We start from the raw sequence: 16,005 nt of genomic DNA, 5'->3' as shown, positions 1-16,005 counted from the left end.
ACCAACCCCGTCCTCGGCGGACGCCGAGCTGCCTACTCCCATCATGGCAGCGGAACCTTCAGTCCCCGTTCAGGAAGAATTACCTGCAGAACCCCCAGTTCCGTCACCTGACCAGGTCACAACAGTAGTCACCCCGACACCGGCCCGACCAGACCAAGCCACATCACCGGGCCCGTCCTTAGAGGCGGAGCACTCAGACTCTGGAACCCCGGCTGCGGAGCAGTCGGTCCCTTTTTCCATCATGGTGGAGGTGGAACCTGAGGAGCTGCCAGCTCCGCCACCGCGCGGCGTCCCAGCGGCTGCAGGAGTCCAGCTACAACCAGCACCAGTGGTGGAGATGAAGCCCGACATCAGCGCCCATGAAAAGGAAAGGTATTGGTGGCGGCTAATGCGGTTACGTGCAAAAGTATTTGCTCGGGAGCGGCGCAGGATAGGGATAGCCGCTCGTATCAACAGAAAAGAGAAGCTGGAACCTACAAGTTCATAAAAAGTTTGAAAATGGTTGTATGGAGTGTCACCCTTGTTGACTCTTCCCGTGTTAATTGGAGAAGACCATCTGGACCCCCAGTTGGGGGGTGACAGAAAAGTTTTGCTATAATTAGACTGCGCCCTCCTTGTTGAACCTTTTTCCACTCTTTGTTCTAGGAAAAAGGCCATCAGGGCCTTGGACGGTGCAGTGCTGGTAGACAGCACCAGGAGGCCCCAGTGGGGGTTGGCGCAATAGGCAACGGCTACCAGGTTGCTCAGGACGGTTATCAGAGTCGTCTTTTGCAACACTCGGGACCTTAACCTGGTCACGAACCCACAAATAGGTATGCAGCGGGTCAAGTTGTTTGGGTGGCGGGTTAATAGGAACCGGGACACTGGGACTGGACTGTTGCAGGTAGAGGCTGCAATGGAGCAGGTTGAGCCTCCACTACCGACCTAACCGGTAGCGTTCCACTGTTGAATTGATGAACTCAAAATACCGTAATGTTTAAGTGCAAAGCCTCCCTAATGTGGGATGAAACCTGTTAATGAAAATGTTCTTCTTTTCTATTCTGCAGCTTTGAAAAAAAAATAAACCTCTGATGTCCTGTAGCTCGAGGACGAGCTACGTTTAACCCTGGGGGAATGTGACGCCCCTGGACTATCAGGTCGTCACAGGGTATTGCACAATCTGCCCTCCCCTGCAGTATCCACCTCCTTCTTGGTTTTGGGTCACTAACTATATGGTGTTGCCTACATTCAGCTAATCAAAACCCTAGATACACCCTGCACCACACCCACCAAACACACCAGTAGACGGCTTGAGTGGAATAGAGTCGCCCACCTGGGGGGTTGGAGAAGGGAGGTCAGGGGTGTCAGTAGTTGTAGAGAGTCGAGTCTGAGAAGTGGAAGTGAGAGGAGGTCAGGAGCAGGGCTCCTTGGAAATAGTCTAGTTAGCAGAAGGTGGTCTGGGCCTAGAAGAGCTGGACTGCCGGTCGCAGGGGATCGTGGCAAGGGGCAAGGATCTGTCGAGGAGGACAGCCGGTGGCCTTGCACCATCACTGGGCTGGGACCAAGGCATGACGGGGTACGTGGGCCCTAGGTCGGGGAGTAGTTTCAGGCAACTGTTGTGAATGTCAGTTATGCTTTTGCTGCTGTGAGGCTCCCTCTTGTGGCCAGGACTGGTTTGGACAGAGACCAGGTGTGTTGGAGCAATGGGTGTTTCCATTGCTAACTCTCTGCCTATTTCAACCTTGGTCTGCTAGTAGGCTGAGCCGGTTGTCATTTGTTCTTTGTTTTTCCAGCCTTCTCATCTTGCTCCAGACCACATCTACCCCAGATAAGTGCTTGGTTCTTTCTTATGTTGTTTTATTCTTTTTGCTCTTATCTGGGTTTGTCATTTTCTGTGGTTATTGTCAGTTTATTTGCATGCAGGAATCTTCCCTCTCAGTTGCTTAGCTGGGAAGCTCCCTGCAGCTATGTTTGGAGTATTGCTCCTATCTGTCCATGTGTTTGTTGCTTCTTGAATTTGTAATGGTTCCTGCTTTCTGTTCATTGGTATGACAAGAAGCGCCTGATATATAAACGGAGTTCACATCTAGTGATCTGAGGACTTTTTGTACTATCAGATATTTTGATTTTTGTAGAGTTTTCTCTGGCCACCATCAGCCCCTTTCCTATCCTTTCCTATTTAGTCAATGGGGCCTCACCTTTGCTAAACCTGTCATCTATCTGTGTATGTATTGTGTTTTCCTATATCACCACAGTCTTTGAATGTGGGGGGCTTGCTATACCTTTGCGGTCTATTTCTGAGGCAGAGAGTTATTTATCTTTCCTTCCTTTAGGATAGCGAGAGAGGGGAGCCAGCATGATCTGAAAATGGCATGCATCATATAAAAAGTGCAAATTCACAGATTTATTCCAACTGTACTGTAATATAAATGAGATTTTTAGCAAATAATTGATCAATTCTTTGAGCCACCCCTGCCAACGTCACGGCAAATCTCAATAGGGGGGTCCTACTCTATATTCTGTATTTCATGTGCCATGCGGCCTCCTAGATAAAGTTAAAAGCAGAACCATAATGGAGCACACATACCTGTAACCTGTATATATAACCGCTTCTATGTTGCAAAAGAGGCAATTGTGGATAGAGGCCAGCCCAGGTCCCAGCATGTGGAGCAAGCTCTACACCAGGGGTGGGGAACCTTTTTACTGCCGGGGGCCATTTGGAATTTCCTACTAACCTTTGGGGGCCGCACAACATTATCAACTTGAAAAATAACCCAGCTATATTTGGTCAAACGATTAATTAACTCACCCCTACTGTGGAGGCAGGAGCTGCTTCTGTTTGGTGTGACTGTGATGTTCGGTGATATTGATCATCTTGTTTCTCACAGCTGCTTTTCTAGGTTTGTCTCGGTCTGGAGATGCTGGGGGCATATAGATCACAGGAGGGGCTGGGGTGCATAAATTACAGGATACACTGGGAGTACACATCACAGGAGGGGCTGGGGCATATATATCAGTAGGGGGGCATGGACAGCCTTGGCTGTGGCACAGACAGCACTAGGTGGCTGCACGGACTACACTAGGTGGCTGCACGGACTGCACTAGGTGGCAGCACGGACTGCACTAAGTGGCAGCACGGACTGCACTAGGTGGCAGCACGGACTGCACTAGGTGGCAGCACGGACTGCACTAGGTGGCAGCACGGACTGCACTAGGTGGCAGCACGGACTGCACTAGGTGGCAGCACGGACTGCACTAGGTGGCAGCACGGACTGCACTAGGAGGCAGCACGGACTGCACTAGGAGGCAGCACGGACTGCACTAGGAGGCAGCACGGACTGCACTAGGAGGCAGCAGGGACTGCACTAGGAGGCAGCACGGACTGCACTAGGAGGCAGCACGGACTGCACTAGGAGGCAGCACTAGGGAGACACAGAGAAGTCTGGGGGAGCATAGACATCAACAGGAGGGCACAGACAGCAGTAGCAAGTTCAGAGCACTGGGGGGTACATAGTACTGAGGGGTGGCACACAGCACTGGGGAGCACGGACAGCATAAGGGGGCACAGACAGCACTGACCGTGGCATGGACAGCACTGGTGGCAGCATGGACAGCATTAGGTGGTGCGGACAGCACTGGGGGGGCATAGACATCACCCAAGGGGTACAGACAGCACTAGTGGAGCACACACAGTACTAGGGGGTACACACTGTACTAGGGGGTACACACAGCATTAGGGGGTACACACAGCATTAGGGGGTACACACAGCACTGGGGGGTACACACAGCACTGGGGGGTACACACAGCACTGGAGGGGTACACAACACTGGGGGGTACACACAGCATTAGGGGATACACACAGCATTAGGGGATACACAGCACTGGGAGGTACACACAGTACTGGGGGATACACAGCACTGGGGGGTACACAGCATTAGGGGTACACAGCATTGAGGGGTACACACAGCACGAGGGAGTACACAGCACTTAGCGGGGGGGGGGGGGCGCCGATGGGTTGCGTACTCAAAGTGAGGGGGAGGAGGAGTCACACACACAGCAGGTCCGGGAGGCTGGTAAATCTGCTGCAGCTCTTCTGTGACATATTGCAGTGTGCTGCTTACCCCGCCCACCAGAGCACACTAGCACAGGCCGGGGTTAAGCCTAGAATGTATGGGCTGCAGTCAGGTCCTGGAAGTCAGGATCTGGATAGAGCCCGTACATTCTAGCATCTACCCTCAAGGCATCAGGCAGTGAGATTTAAAGGGCCGGCAGCCGGGAAAAGCGCGGCTGCTGCCAGAGCACAGCGGTCCCTGAGAATGTGCCTGGGGGCCGCATAAAAAGTCGTCACGGGCCGTATACGGCCCGCGGGCCGGAGGTTCCCCACCCCTGCTCTACACATACTAGGACTATATCAGAACTGACCCTCCCAGTGCCAGACAGCAACCATTGATAAAGGCGGACCAGATCCAAGTATGGTGCTTAATTAGCAATGCCTGTGGAAAGGGTGAGGCAACTGAATGTGTACAGCTACCAACAGGAGGAATATATTGCAAACCAAGATCAGGCGTGCATAGCATGGTGGTGACCAGCCACCAGACATTTGTAGCATAACTACAACCAAACAGAGAGAGAGGGGAGCCAGCACGATCTGAAAATGGCATGCATCATATAAAAAGTGCAAATTCACAGATTTATTCCAACTGTACTGTAATATAAATGAGATTTTTAGCAAATAATTGATCAATTCTTTGAGCCACCCCTGCCAACGTCACGGCAAATCTCAATAGGGGGGGTCCTACTCTATATTCTGTATTTCATGTGCCATGCGGCCTCCTAGATAAAGTTAAAAGCAGAACCATAATGGAGCACACATACCTGTAACCTGTATATATAACCGCTTCTATGTTGCAAAAGAGGCAATTGTGGATAGAGGCCAGCCCAGGTCCCAGCATGTGGAGCAAGCTCTACACATACCAGGACTATATCAGAACTGACCCTCCCAGTGCCAGACAGCAACCATTGATAATGGTGGACCAGATCCAAGTATGGTGCTTAATTAGCAATGCCTTTAGGATACCGAGAACTAGAATCCTTTAGGATAGTTAGTTCTCCGGCTGGGTTCGTGGTGCATAGGATGTTAGTTCACCCCTCAGCTACTTCTAGTGTTGATGGTTAGTAAGGGGATGTCAGCCAGATTAGTTGCCAATGCTCTTGTCACCTTTTTACCAATGATTTATGGTGATCTTCCATGGTTCCGGATCATAGTAGATAACCCTATAATTTACCCGAGGAGAACGGAGTCTTTAGGATCCGTTCCCACCCGCTCCAAAATCGGGGTACTAGCGCAACGAGGGGATAGGTCTTTCCACTCAAAATGGTCCAGGAAATCCCAAGCATGAACCCTGAGAGCAAGTTACCACACTTTGCCATAGTGGGGAGCAGGACCCGGCAAGTTTTATACTACCGGGACCACCAAAGAAGTAAACTGAGTGCCAGGAGGCAAGTCAAGGATCACCAGGCAACACCATAGGGGACGGGACCCGAACTAGCTCCCCTCAGCAGCAGCGGTATCTAGAACTTTGGTTTATCCAGTTGTCGATGTCAGCTTAATGGACTGAGTGAGTACGCAAGTGACCCCATTTCATCCAACGGCACTCCCCCACCATCACCGAGCCCCGGGGTATTCCCCCTACCCGTGGAGGGTCACAACACCTGGCTGCACCATTCCATCATCCCCGGGTACTCCTAACTGCAGCGGTGGTACTCCTAATTACCACATACTACAGGTGGCATCATGAACTTTATAAAATCCCTTGTAAATAACTCCCCTTCATTTCGAGTGGCCGCACGACCCCCGGGTCCGGAGCCCCTTCGACCCACCGAGCACCCAGATCCGAGCAGCTCAGCTGCTGGCACGGGGGCGGCACACATGTATCCTGCGCACATAGCCTCCCCATGCTCCACATATCCAGTGCATGTTGCCTCCCCCTAGTCCACGTATCCGGTGCACATTGCCTCCTCCATGTATCCTGTGCACATTGCCTCCCCCTGCTCCATATATCCTGTGCACATTGCCTCCCCCTTCTCCATGTATCCTGTGCACATTGCCTCCCCCTGCTCCATGTATCCTGTGCACATTGCCTCCCCCTGCTCCATGTATTTTGTGCACATTGCCTCTCCCTGCTCCATGTATCCTGTGCACATTGCCTCCCCTTACTCCATGCACCCTTTGCATATTGCCTCCCCCTGGTCCACGTATCCTGTGCACATTGCCTCCCCGTAATCCACGTATCCTTTGCACATTGCCTCCCCGTGCTCCACGTAACCTTTGCACATTGCCTCCCCCTGCTCCTCGTATCCCGTGCACATTGCCTTCCCGTGCTCCATGTATCCCGTGCACATCAACACCGTCGTCCTCGTGCTCCGCTCCCTCCACTCCCTCATGTCCGTCTCTTTTGTCAGCATAAGAAAATAAAGAAGTCTTTGGTCACCGCAGAGTGCTGCCAATCTCTGTTTTTCTTTATCCTGCGCACATTGCCTCCCCCTGCTCCACATATCCTGTGCACATTGCCTCCCCCTGCTCCATGTATCCAGTGCATGTTGCCTCCCCCTGCTGCACGTATCCCGTGCACGTTGCTTCCCCCTGCTCCACGTATCCTGTGCACATTGCCTCCCCCTGCTCCACGTATCCTGTGCACATTGCCTCCCCCTGCTCCATGTATCCTGTGCACATTGCCTCCCCCTGCTCCACGTATCCTGTGCACATTGCCTCCCCCTGCTCCATGTATCCTGTGCACATTGCCTCCCCCTGCTCCATGTATCCTGTGCACATTGCCTCCCCCTGCTCCATGTATCCTGTGCACATTGCCTCCCCCTGCTCCACGTATCCTGTGCACATTGCCTCCCCCTGCTGGGCTACACATGTCACATACATTGCCAGAATCTGTGGAGGAAGGGAAGTGTCTATTATTCTGAGCACGTTCCTCACATATAAAGATGGTTGTCACTTTTGGAGTTTCTTCATCTGCCGGCCTGGCACAGTTACTAGAATACAGATACACTAACTAATATAATCCTGCCATATGAACAATAGCATGGATGTGAAGTTACGGCTAAACTAATAATGTGCTGCATTTTTCCTGCATGTGAATAGCGCTGCATATTCTGTGTTTGTGTACAGCCCCTGCTGGCTTTAATCTCATAGCCATATGGAGATGAATACAATATTTGGCCCTTAGTCACATTTAAGATACAGTGTTTGTGTTTTATGGAAAATAACATTCAATGTGTTTGCCAAGCTCTGCTCCTTCCTGTAAGGAAAGTGTACATGATTACCTGTGCAATTTACAATGGCGCATTTGCAGTCAGCTCTTACTACATCCTATAGACGATTTCCAGGCACGGTTACTTAACTATTTCACTTCCTGAAAGGGAATACATTATCTATAGTTTAAATCAAGTTTTTTTGTTAAATGTTTTTTTTTTTTTGCAATTTTTTTTTTTGCATTTCATGATTTAGGGCCATTTTAGACTCGTACTTTCTGTCCCTTCAGGAGAAATTTTCTGCAGCTTCCTTATCATCAGAGGCAGGATTTCAATGACAAGTAACTGCTCTATACACAAATGATAACACAGGATTCACCAATTACAATAGGCAAAGTCACAGATCACAGCTCCAACTGCATGTCACATGCTGTCCATTTCCTTGTGATCCTCCTTGAGGGTATGTGCGCACGTTGCTTTTTACCTGCTTTTTACCTGCTTTTTTGCTGCTTTTTTCTTCTGCGCTGTTTAATGCCAAAATGGATGTGTTCTATTCAAGCAAAGTCTATGGGAATTTGGGTTTCTTGTTCACACTATGTTGTTCAAAATGCTGCCTTTTTGTGGCAGAACTTTGGTCAAAAACTCAGCTTTGCAGTGCAAAACCCAAATGGCAAAAACAATTGACATGTTGCTTCTTTAAAAAGCTGAGTTTTTGACTTTTATGGGTGCGTGTGAGCTGAGACTCGCTGCAAAACGAAGCATGCTGCGATTCATTTCTCATGCTGATATGGTATGAGAAATTAATTGCATATAGAATCATAGACTGGTAGAGCTGGGAGGGACCTCAAACGCCATTGGGTCCAACCCCCTGCGAGTGCAGTCTTTCCTAAATCATCTCAGCTATAGGTTTATCCAGTTTGCGCCTGAAGATTTCCATTGATGGAGAGCTAATTACCACCTCCTATGGCTGCCTGTTCTACTCTCTCACTCCCCTCACTGCCTCCCGTAGTCGCTGTGACGCCCTGGGCAAGCCAGGGGTCACAGGTCATCACACCACCACACCCTACACCCCAGTTAGGAACACCAAGGCTAACCTAAAATCCTTGTTGCCTTCCTCCAGGGGCTGATGTTCACACCAGGGGGTGGGCCAGGCGGTTGGCTCCGCCCACCAAGGAGTTCACAGCCCTGGAGGCGGGAAAACCAGGCAGTTAAGCTAGGGAAGTGAAGGAGTAAACACGGAGAATAGAGGCAGAGAAAAGGAACAGTTAAGTGAGCCTGAAGTTGGTCCGGGTGTGTGCCCCGGACAGTGACAGCAAGGTCAGCAGATGGCGGTGATAGTCTGCAGGGGGACTGCAGGGGGACTGCTCGGAGGTTGCTGGAAGGACCGCGGACGGGTGGTGACCCGGCGGTCTGGAGCAGTATACGAAGAACAGTCAGCACCAGGGCAGGGGCCTTTCGGATCCCGGCAAGGCTAGGAGTCGCCATAATTTGCCAAATCCATCAGTGAAGGGGACGTCTGTCTCCCAACAACCAAGTCCCGATTGAAGGCAACAGTCCAACCGCAACGGAGAGACACTGCCACCGCCAGGGCACCAGTTTCTCAGGGCCAGCGCCTGCGGGCAAAGTAGGGCTCCTCCGGCCCATATCCAAGCCGGGGAGCGGGTTACCGGTGGGAACCCATCGCAACCATTATCATCATAGGTGCAGGACAGAGGGACCGTCACCTACTGGGGAAAGCAAGTGCAGCCGTCCGTGGGAACCGTCTTTCCAGCCGTGTGTTTTACCGAGAACTGTGTCATCATCTCAGGCTGAGTGAGTACCACAGTGCCGCAAGGCACAGCGCTGCCCCCGCGTCCCTGCGCCCACCAAGCCCTGCATCTCCCACTTCATCACTGGGCCCCGGTATCACCAACCCCTACCCACGGAGGGGCAGCACAACAACTGGCTGCTCCATACCATCCCTCCCGGGATCCCCATACAGAGCAGCGGTGGTGTCAACAAATCACCACAACCGTGGGTGGCGTCACGGACAATAAACAATCCCCACACCCAAAAACCCCCTTTCACTCACGGGCGAGGAGCGCCGCTCGAGTCCCCGGGATCCGGCCCATCGCTCGAGCCACCGAGCAGCGGCAGGCCGCAGCAGCCGCGGCAGCCGGACCCGAGCAGTGGGAGAGCGCGGCGTCCCCTCCTCCGCCCGCGACATCGCCTGTTCCATTCTCTGACTGTCCTCACTGCCTCCCGTGGTAGCCTGTTCCACTCTCTGACTGCCCTCACTACCTCCCGTGGTAGCCTGTTCCACTCCCTGACTGCCGTCACTAACTCCCGTAGTCGCCTGTTCCACTCTCTGATTGCCCTCACTGTCAGAATGTTTCTCCTAATGTCTAATCTGAATCGCCTTCCTTTAAATGTCATCCTATTACTTCTTGTACTTCCTTGTGCTAATGAGAATAGGGTAGATCCCTCTGCACTGACTACCTTTCAGATATTTGTAGACCGCTATTAAGTCTCCTGTCAGCCTTCTCTTTTTCAAACTAAACATTCCTAGTTCTTTTAGCTGTTCTTCATATGACATGGTCTGCAGACCTTCTACCATCTTGGTTGCTCACCTGGTTGCTGTTGGACACTGCCCCATAGTTTTGCACTGGTGCAAGTGCAGCCCGATGTTTTATCGGATTGCACTTGTCTGTGCAAAACGCAAGTGGATCCGAGGCCTGAATATAGATGTCGACTGAAAAAGCTGCTTGTAACAGGATAAGGCACAGCCAGAATGATAAAGAATATTGAGGTGCACTTGTTGGTTTCCAAACCATACGTCATTCAAATAGGTACAAGGCACTCTCAAGGGTTATGCGCCGCATAGTGGTGGATACTGCTGCCTTTATATTCCATTCTGGCCATGTAATGATATTAGTTGTCTGATGAAAGCCACTAAGTGGCCGAAACGTCACATGTTCAAAAACTTTTTTTGGATTAAAATTTATGAAATTTAACCCTTGAGATTACCTTGCACCAATTTGAATAACTGACAGCTGCACTTGGATCCCTCCATAGATGTACTTTTGGAAGGAAAGCTTTCTCTATGTGGTTGGTACACGAGCCTAGATGGACACACAGAGCCTATAATACAACGTTCTCATAATTACAGTGGATGGATACAGAAGCGCCGCATGTTGTCCTTTTCATCCAGCTCGTATTCTCTCCCTCCAGACTCTTCAATAGTCTCTGCCAGTGGTATGTAGACCCAGGAATAATATTCATTCTAAACCTCCAGGAATTCTGTAGAAATCAATAAAAAAAGAAGAGTGAAATCTTGTTGTGTCGGATTGGGGATTGGCATGTTGTAAAGCTCTTCTGGATCTGATTTGCATGTAAATATAATGCAATGCTGAAAAGCCTTAGAAAATTAGGCCACAGCCCATGCTTTGTGCACAATTAGACAAAAAAGTGCATTTGTATGTAAATTCCGGTTGGATGTAATAGAAACTCTTAGATATCCAAATGCTGCTAGATTTTCACATTTAAATGTCTTCATCTCTTAATCTCATTCCTTTCTCCCTTGATTACGGTGCGATCTGAATTGTCTGCTTCTCTGTGGTTCGGCATTTGATGTCGGAGTATCATTGTGCTTACGGGGCTAAAATGATGTCATTCATTACAGGGTCCTGCAAGATTTGCAAAGTAATAAAAAAAGGAAAAAAAGGACATCAAAGCAGCGTCCCATGACTGAATATAAGACGGTGTTCTGTCAAACATCTAGCTTGGGGGGATTAAAGATGGAATAGTCGACTGGTAAAATAAGGTCCATTGTGGAACTAGCCAATATTGTGCCCCGGCAAGGTAACCCTATTAAGAAAAGCACAATGTCCTAAGAACCATCTTCTTTATACGCGATGGGAACTAGCTTTGGTACAGACCACTTTTTTTACATTAACACCCTATAATCCCCTAGACATTTCATTGAATGGGCCTATCAATGCACGTGTGGAGCTTGTCTGCAGAGGTTTGGTCACACGACCTTGGACAACGCTACAGAGCTTGAAGTGACATACTGTAACCTCCAGCACCGCAGACGCTTTCTTTTTGTCCCACAGCAGTTTTTGAACCCCTGTAGTGGTGCTTTACCCAGAGAATGATGGGATTGGGTGGGTTTCACTAATGTTGCTATGTATGGAGAATAGACTCATGATTGAGCCCCACTTGGGACAGATCTATGTCTACACAGTAGCCAGTTTTGTAGCCAAGGAAGAAAAATGCAACCTTTTTGGGTAAATCTTCAAGAAAGAGTTTCAGCTGGTTCATACCAGGCAGAACGGAGGATGGAAAAATAGTATTATTATAGATAATAATTATAATAATAATAATTAATAATATATATAAAAATACTATTTTTCCATCTTCAGTTCCAGTTTGCCCTGGCATTTGCACTGGAGTTTTGCATAATATTATTATTATTATTATTAATATTATTATACAAAACTCCAATGCAAATGCCAGTGCAAACTGGAACTGAAGATGGAAAAATAGTTTTTTTATAGATAACATTATTAATTATTATTATTATTAATTAATTAATAATGTTATCTTTAAAAATACTATTTTTCCATCTTCAGTTCCAGTTTGCACTGGCATTTGCACTGGAGTTTTGCATAATATTATTATTAGTAGTAGTATTATTATTATGCAAAACTCCAATGCAAATGCCAGTGCAAACTGGAACTGAAGATGGAAAAATAGTATTTTTATAAATAGCATTATTAATTTTTAATAATAATAATTATAATAATAATTAATAATCTATAAAAATACTATTTTTCCATCTTCAGTTCCAGTCTGCACTGGCATTTGCACTGGAGTTTTGCATAATAATATTAATATTATTATTATTATTATTATTATTATTATTATTATTATGCAAAACTCCAGTGCAAATGCCAGTGCAAACTGGAACTGAAGATGGAAAAATAGTATTTTTATAGATATTATTATTATTATTATTATTATTATTATTATTATTATTATTATTATTATGGCCATGTTCACACATTCAGTGAATTTTTACCTCCAGTATTTGTAGCTAAAACAAAGAGTGGGCAAAAAAATGCACCTTTTTGGGTAAATCTTCAAGAGAGTTTCAGCTGGTTCATACCAGGCAGAACTGAAGATGGAAAAAATAGCATTTTTTATAGATAACAGTATTAATTATTATTATTATTATTATTATTATCTATAAAAATACTATTTTTCCATCTTCAGTCCCAGTTTGCGCTGGAGTTTTGCATAATAATAATAATACTTAATAATGTTATTATTAATTATTATTATTATTATTATTATTATTATTATTATTATTATTATTATTATTATGGCCATGTTCACACATTTTTTTACCTCCAGTATTTGTAACTAAAACCAAGAGTGGGCAAAAAAAATGCAACCTTTTTGGGTAAATCTTTAAGAAAGCGTATCAGCTGGTTCATACCACACTCAGTGCAAACTGGAACTGAAAATAGGAAAATAGTATTTTTTCTAGATAATAATGTAGCACCCACGGGCCAGGGGTTAAATACTCATCGCCAGTCGGTGTCATCGGGTCTGGGATGAGGATGTCATGGGTGGCCCTGCCCAGCTTCGTGGCCCCGAGGTGTACACCAAAAGGGGATGAAGGATGGGATGGTGATGTTGGGAGTAGTAGTTGTCTCATAACGCCACCTGCGGTATACAGCCAGGTTTTAGCCATCGCTGCGGTCGCAGTCCTCTGGGGTGGATGGTGTCGCAGCTAGGATAGTTCAGCTTCCCGCAGGTGAAGCTAGACCCCAGGGAGGATGGTGGAGGTAGTAGTGGCTGTTGGTGGCGAGGCATGGAGCGACGGCGCTGGCAAAGAAGGGCAGACTCAGTAGTTGCTTTTCCAGGTCTTTACTCACTGTCCGTAGGCTGCCCGGAGGTGCCAGTCTCCGCTGTGATGGGCTCCAGCCGATCCGGGGTTAATTGAAGGTCAGAACCGGTGCGGTAGTCTGTGGGCCCTTCTTCCTTGCACTTTTTAGTGTGGATCCCCGTGACCTGAAGTGCTTGGGGACCCCGGTTTAGTGTTAAAGTTCCTATAGCAGCGCGAGCCTTCTTGATGCCTGACCGTGATCATGACTCCGGGCTCTCTGTTGCTACTGTGGTCCGGGAACTTGTGGTTGCTAGAGAGACATAAAATTCCTCTGTCCGGCAGATTCTGGTGGCGCAATATGAAGAATGCACCCCCCCAGGGCTCTGCACCCTGAACAGCGCTGGTTCCAAGGGAATAATTAAGCACTCCCCTTGGCAACCATGTTTCTCCTACATCCCACAGGAGCTACTGGTAAGCCAGCTCCTTCACTTTCGGCTTCCCCAAGCCAACTCCTATTTGTGTGTCTGCGCTACTAACTCCCCCTGGTGGTCGCTCCTTCCCAAAGTCCCTGTCGCTAGTGGGTGGCTACCCCAGTTTTTGGATGCCATCCTTAAGACCTGACCCTAGCCCGGTCTCCAATGGGGAAGGCTCCCCCTGCTGTGTGTTTATGGAATGTTTGCATCTGGAACCGGAACCGACCTCCTCAAAACCCGGAATGAGTTCCGCAGCTTAAGTGAGGTGCAGTACTCTGTGGCGACTGAAGCCTCAGGGTGCCACAATAACTTATTATTAATAAGGTCATGTTCAAACATTCAGTATTTGCTGAGATTTTACCTCCAGTATTTGTAGCCAAAACCAACAGTGGGTAAAAAAAAATAAACGCAGAAGTGGTGCCCGTGTTTCTAATATACTTTTCCTCTGATTGTGCCACTCCTGGTTCGGCTTACAAATACTGATGTAAAAAGCACCCAAAACTCACCAAATACTGAACATGACATAAAGCTTTATCGGAACAGAGACAATTTGTGCTTAAAGGATACCTGTCACCAGGTTTTTCCCTTATGAGCTGTATCCACCACCAGTGAGCTCTTATATACAGTGTAAGGGGTGGGTAGACCCCTTACAAGGAAGCACAGGTTTTCTCTGAAGTGGTTAATGCTGATGTTCTTTAATAAAAATGTTTCACTGTTTTAGTGGGTCCCCTAGTGGCCGGGTGGGACGGCTGTCCCCATAGAAACTGTACAGGAGGGAGGAGGAGCCGGCAGCTTAGGGGGAAAGGAAGTGTGTGCTGAAGGCAGTGGTGTCCGGGACGGGAGAGAAGAAGCAGAGCAGGGGCAGAGTGTGGGAGCTGGAAGAACAGGGAAGCCGGAGAGAAAAGGAGCGGGCGGAACCTCATAGTGCGAAGCAGTCCCGGTGTGGGTACGGGCTGTGGGTAGCCATAAGTGGGAGCCAGGTGAAGCAAATTAGCCGGGCACATCCCCACTGGAGGAGACGTCAGGACAGGCTTTCCCCAGCTAAAGAAAACGTGAAGTCATCTGTAACTGCCGGTTGTGTGAAGGATTGTGAAATAAAGAATGTCTTTTATTTGCACCGAAGCATGCCTGGAAAGTGTTTATACGTCGGACGACATGTGCACCACCACACTCTGCCCCACCAAGACATCTCCTGTCCCGATAGTGACGGCGGCACCAGGGGTAAGCCAAGCAGAAGGGGCCACGACTACAATCCCCGAGGCACCCCTGGCACCCCGTTACATGTGGCGTAGTCGGCAGGATCCGGATTGTATGCAAGGGGTCCCGACCCAAGAGGACAGAGATCAAGTGGTGCCTAGGACACAGGATCCGGATTATTGGAGAAGAGTCCTGATCCCATGGTGGGAAGAAGAAGTAGTGCCTAAGGCGTTGGACCGGGCACAAGATGGCGGCAAGATGGCTGTCATCTTCATGGACACAGTGGGCGCGTGAAAAATTGGCGCCAAAAGAAGAGCCTGGGGCTGGCCGGTGAAGAAAAAGAAGTACGGAGTACTCCGCCCAAAGAGGGGAGGTGCTGGCCCCAGGATGCTGAGAAAAACATGCGAAGTGGGCAGTGTTCGAGAAAAAAAGAAGAACCGCCGCGGAGGGGTTGATCTGATGTGTGAGACTGGGGGTGGAGTATACCCAAGAGCGGGAAAAGTAGGCCCGCCTCCACTTCCTCCAGCATCTCCACTGACCCCGCCACCATTACCTAAGACGCTAACTCCGAGCAAGATGGAGACTCCAGGAAGACAGCAAGCTGCGGTAGCCGCACTAGTAGCGACTAGCCTGGGCAGAGGACGCCCGAAGCAGACTGCGGCTGCGGAAGGACTCACCCTTAACCTACCGGCTGTGCCAGGAGGACCGGAGCGGCCCACTACACAAGAGGCCGCACAGTGGCAACAGGAAATCGAATGGGAGGAATGCCAATACCGGAGACGCACTCAACCGAGACCGGTGCTGGCTGATATCTCCCGGCAGAGAACCACGCTGGCGGTATCGCCCGAAGTCAAGACAGGACTGGGTGCTGACCCCGAGAAGGGAACGCCGGCGGTGTTGGCAATTCACCAGAATCTGGTCACACACCCGGTGATCGTCGTGGGCAGTCCCCAGCCGTCCCGTTCAGCGACCCCGTCACCCCCGTCGGGGGTCGAGGAGGCAAAACCGGAGACAGAGGCGCCAGAACCACCCGTCAACTACGAACCGTTCCGGAGGCTGCGCTGCTTGCCAGGTCAGTCCCTTTCTGATTATGTGAGGGCTCAGCGGGCCGAATGGCAGCGCGCTTACCATCCTGAGTGACCCGTAACGACCGGAGGTAATGGAACTGTTCATGTTGAGTACCGGCATTGTTAAAAGAGCCGGAGAAGTTCCACAGT

The sequence above is a fragment of the Anomaloglossus baeobatrachus genome, chromosome 11, assembly GCF_048569485.1.
Source record: "Anomaloglossus baeobatrachus isolate aAnoBae1 chromosome 11, aAnoBae1.hap1, whole genome shotgun sequence".
NCBI classification, from domain to species: Eukaryota; Metazoa; Chordata; class Amphibia; order Anura; family Aromobatidae; genus Anomaloglossus; species Anomaloglossus baeobatrachus.
This window is presented reverse-complemented; position numbering follows the sequence as displayed.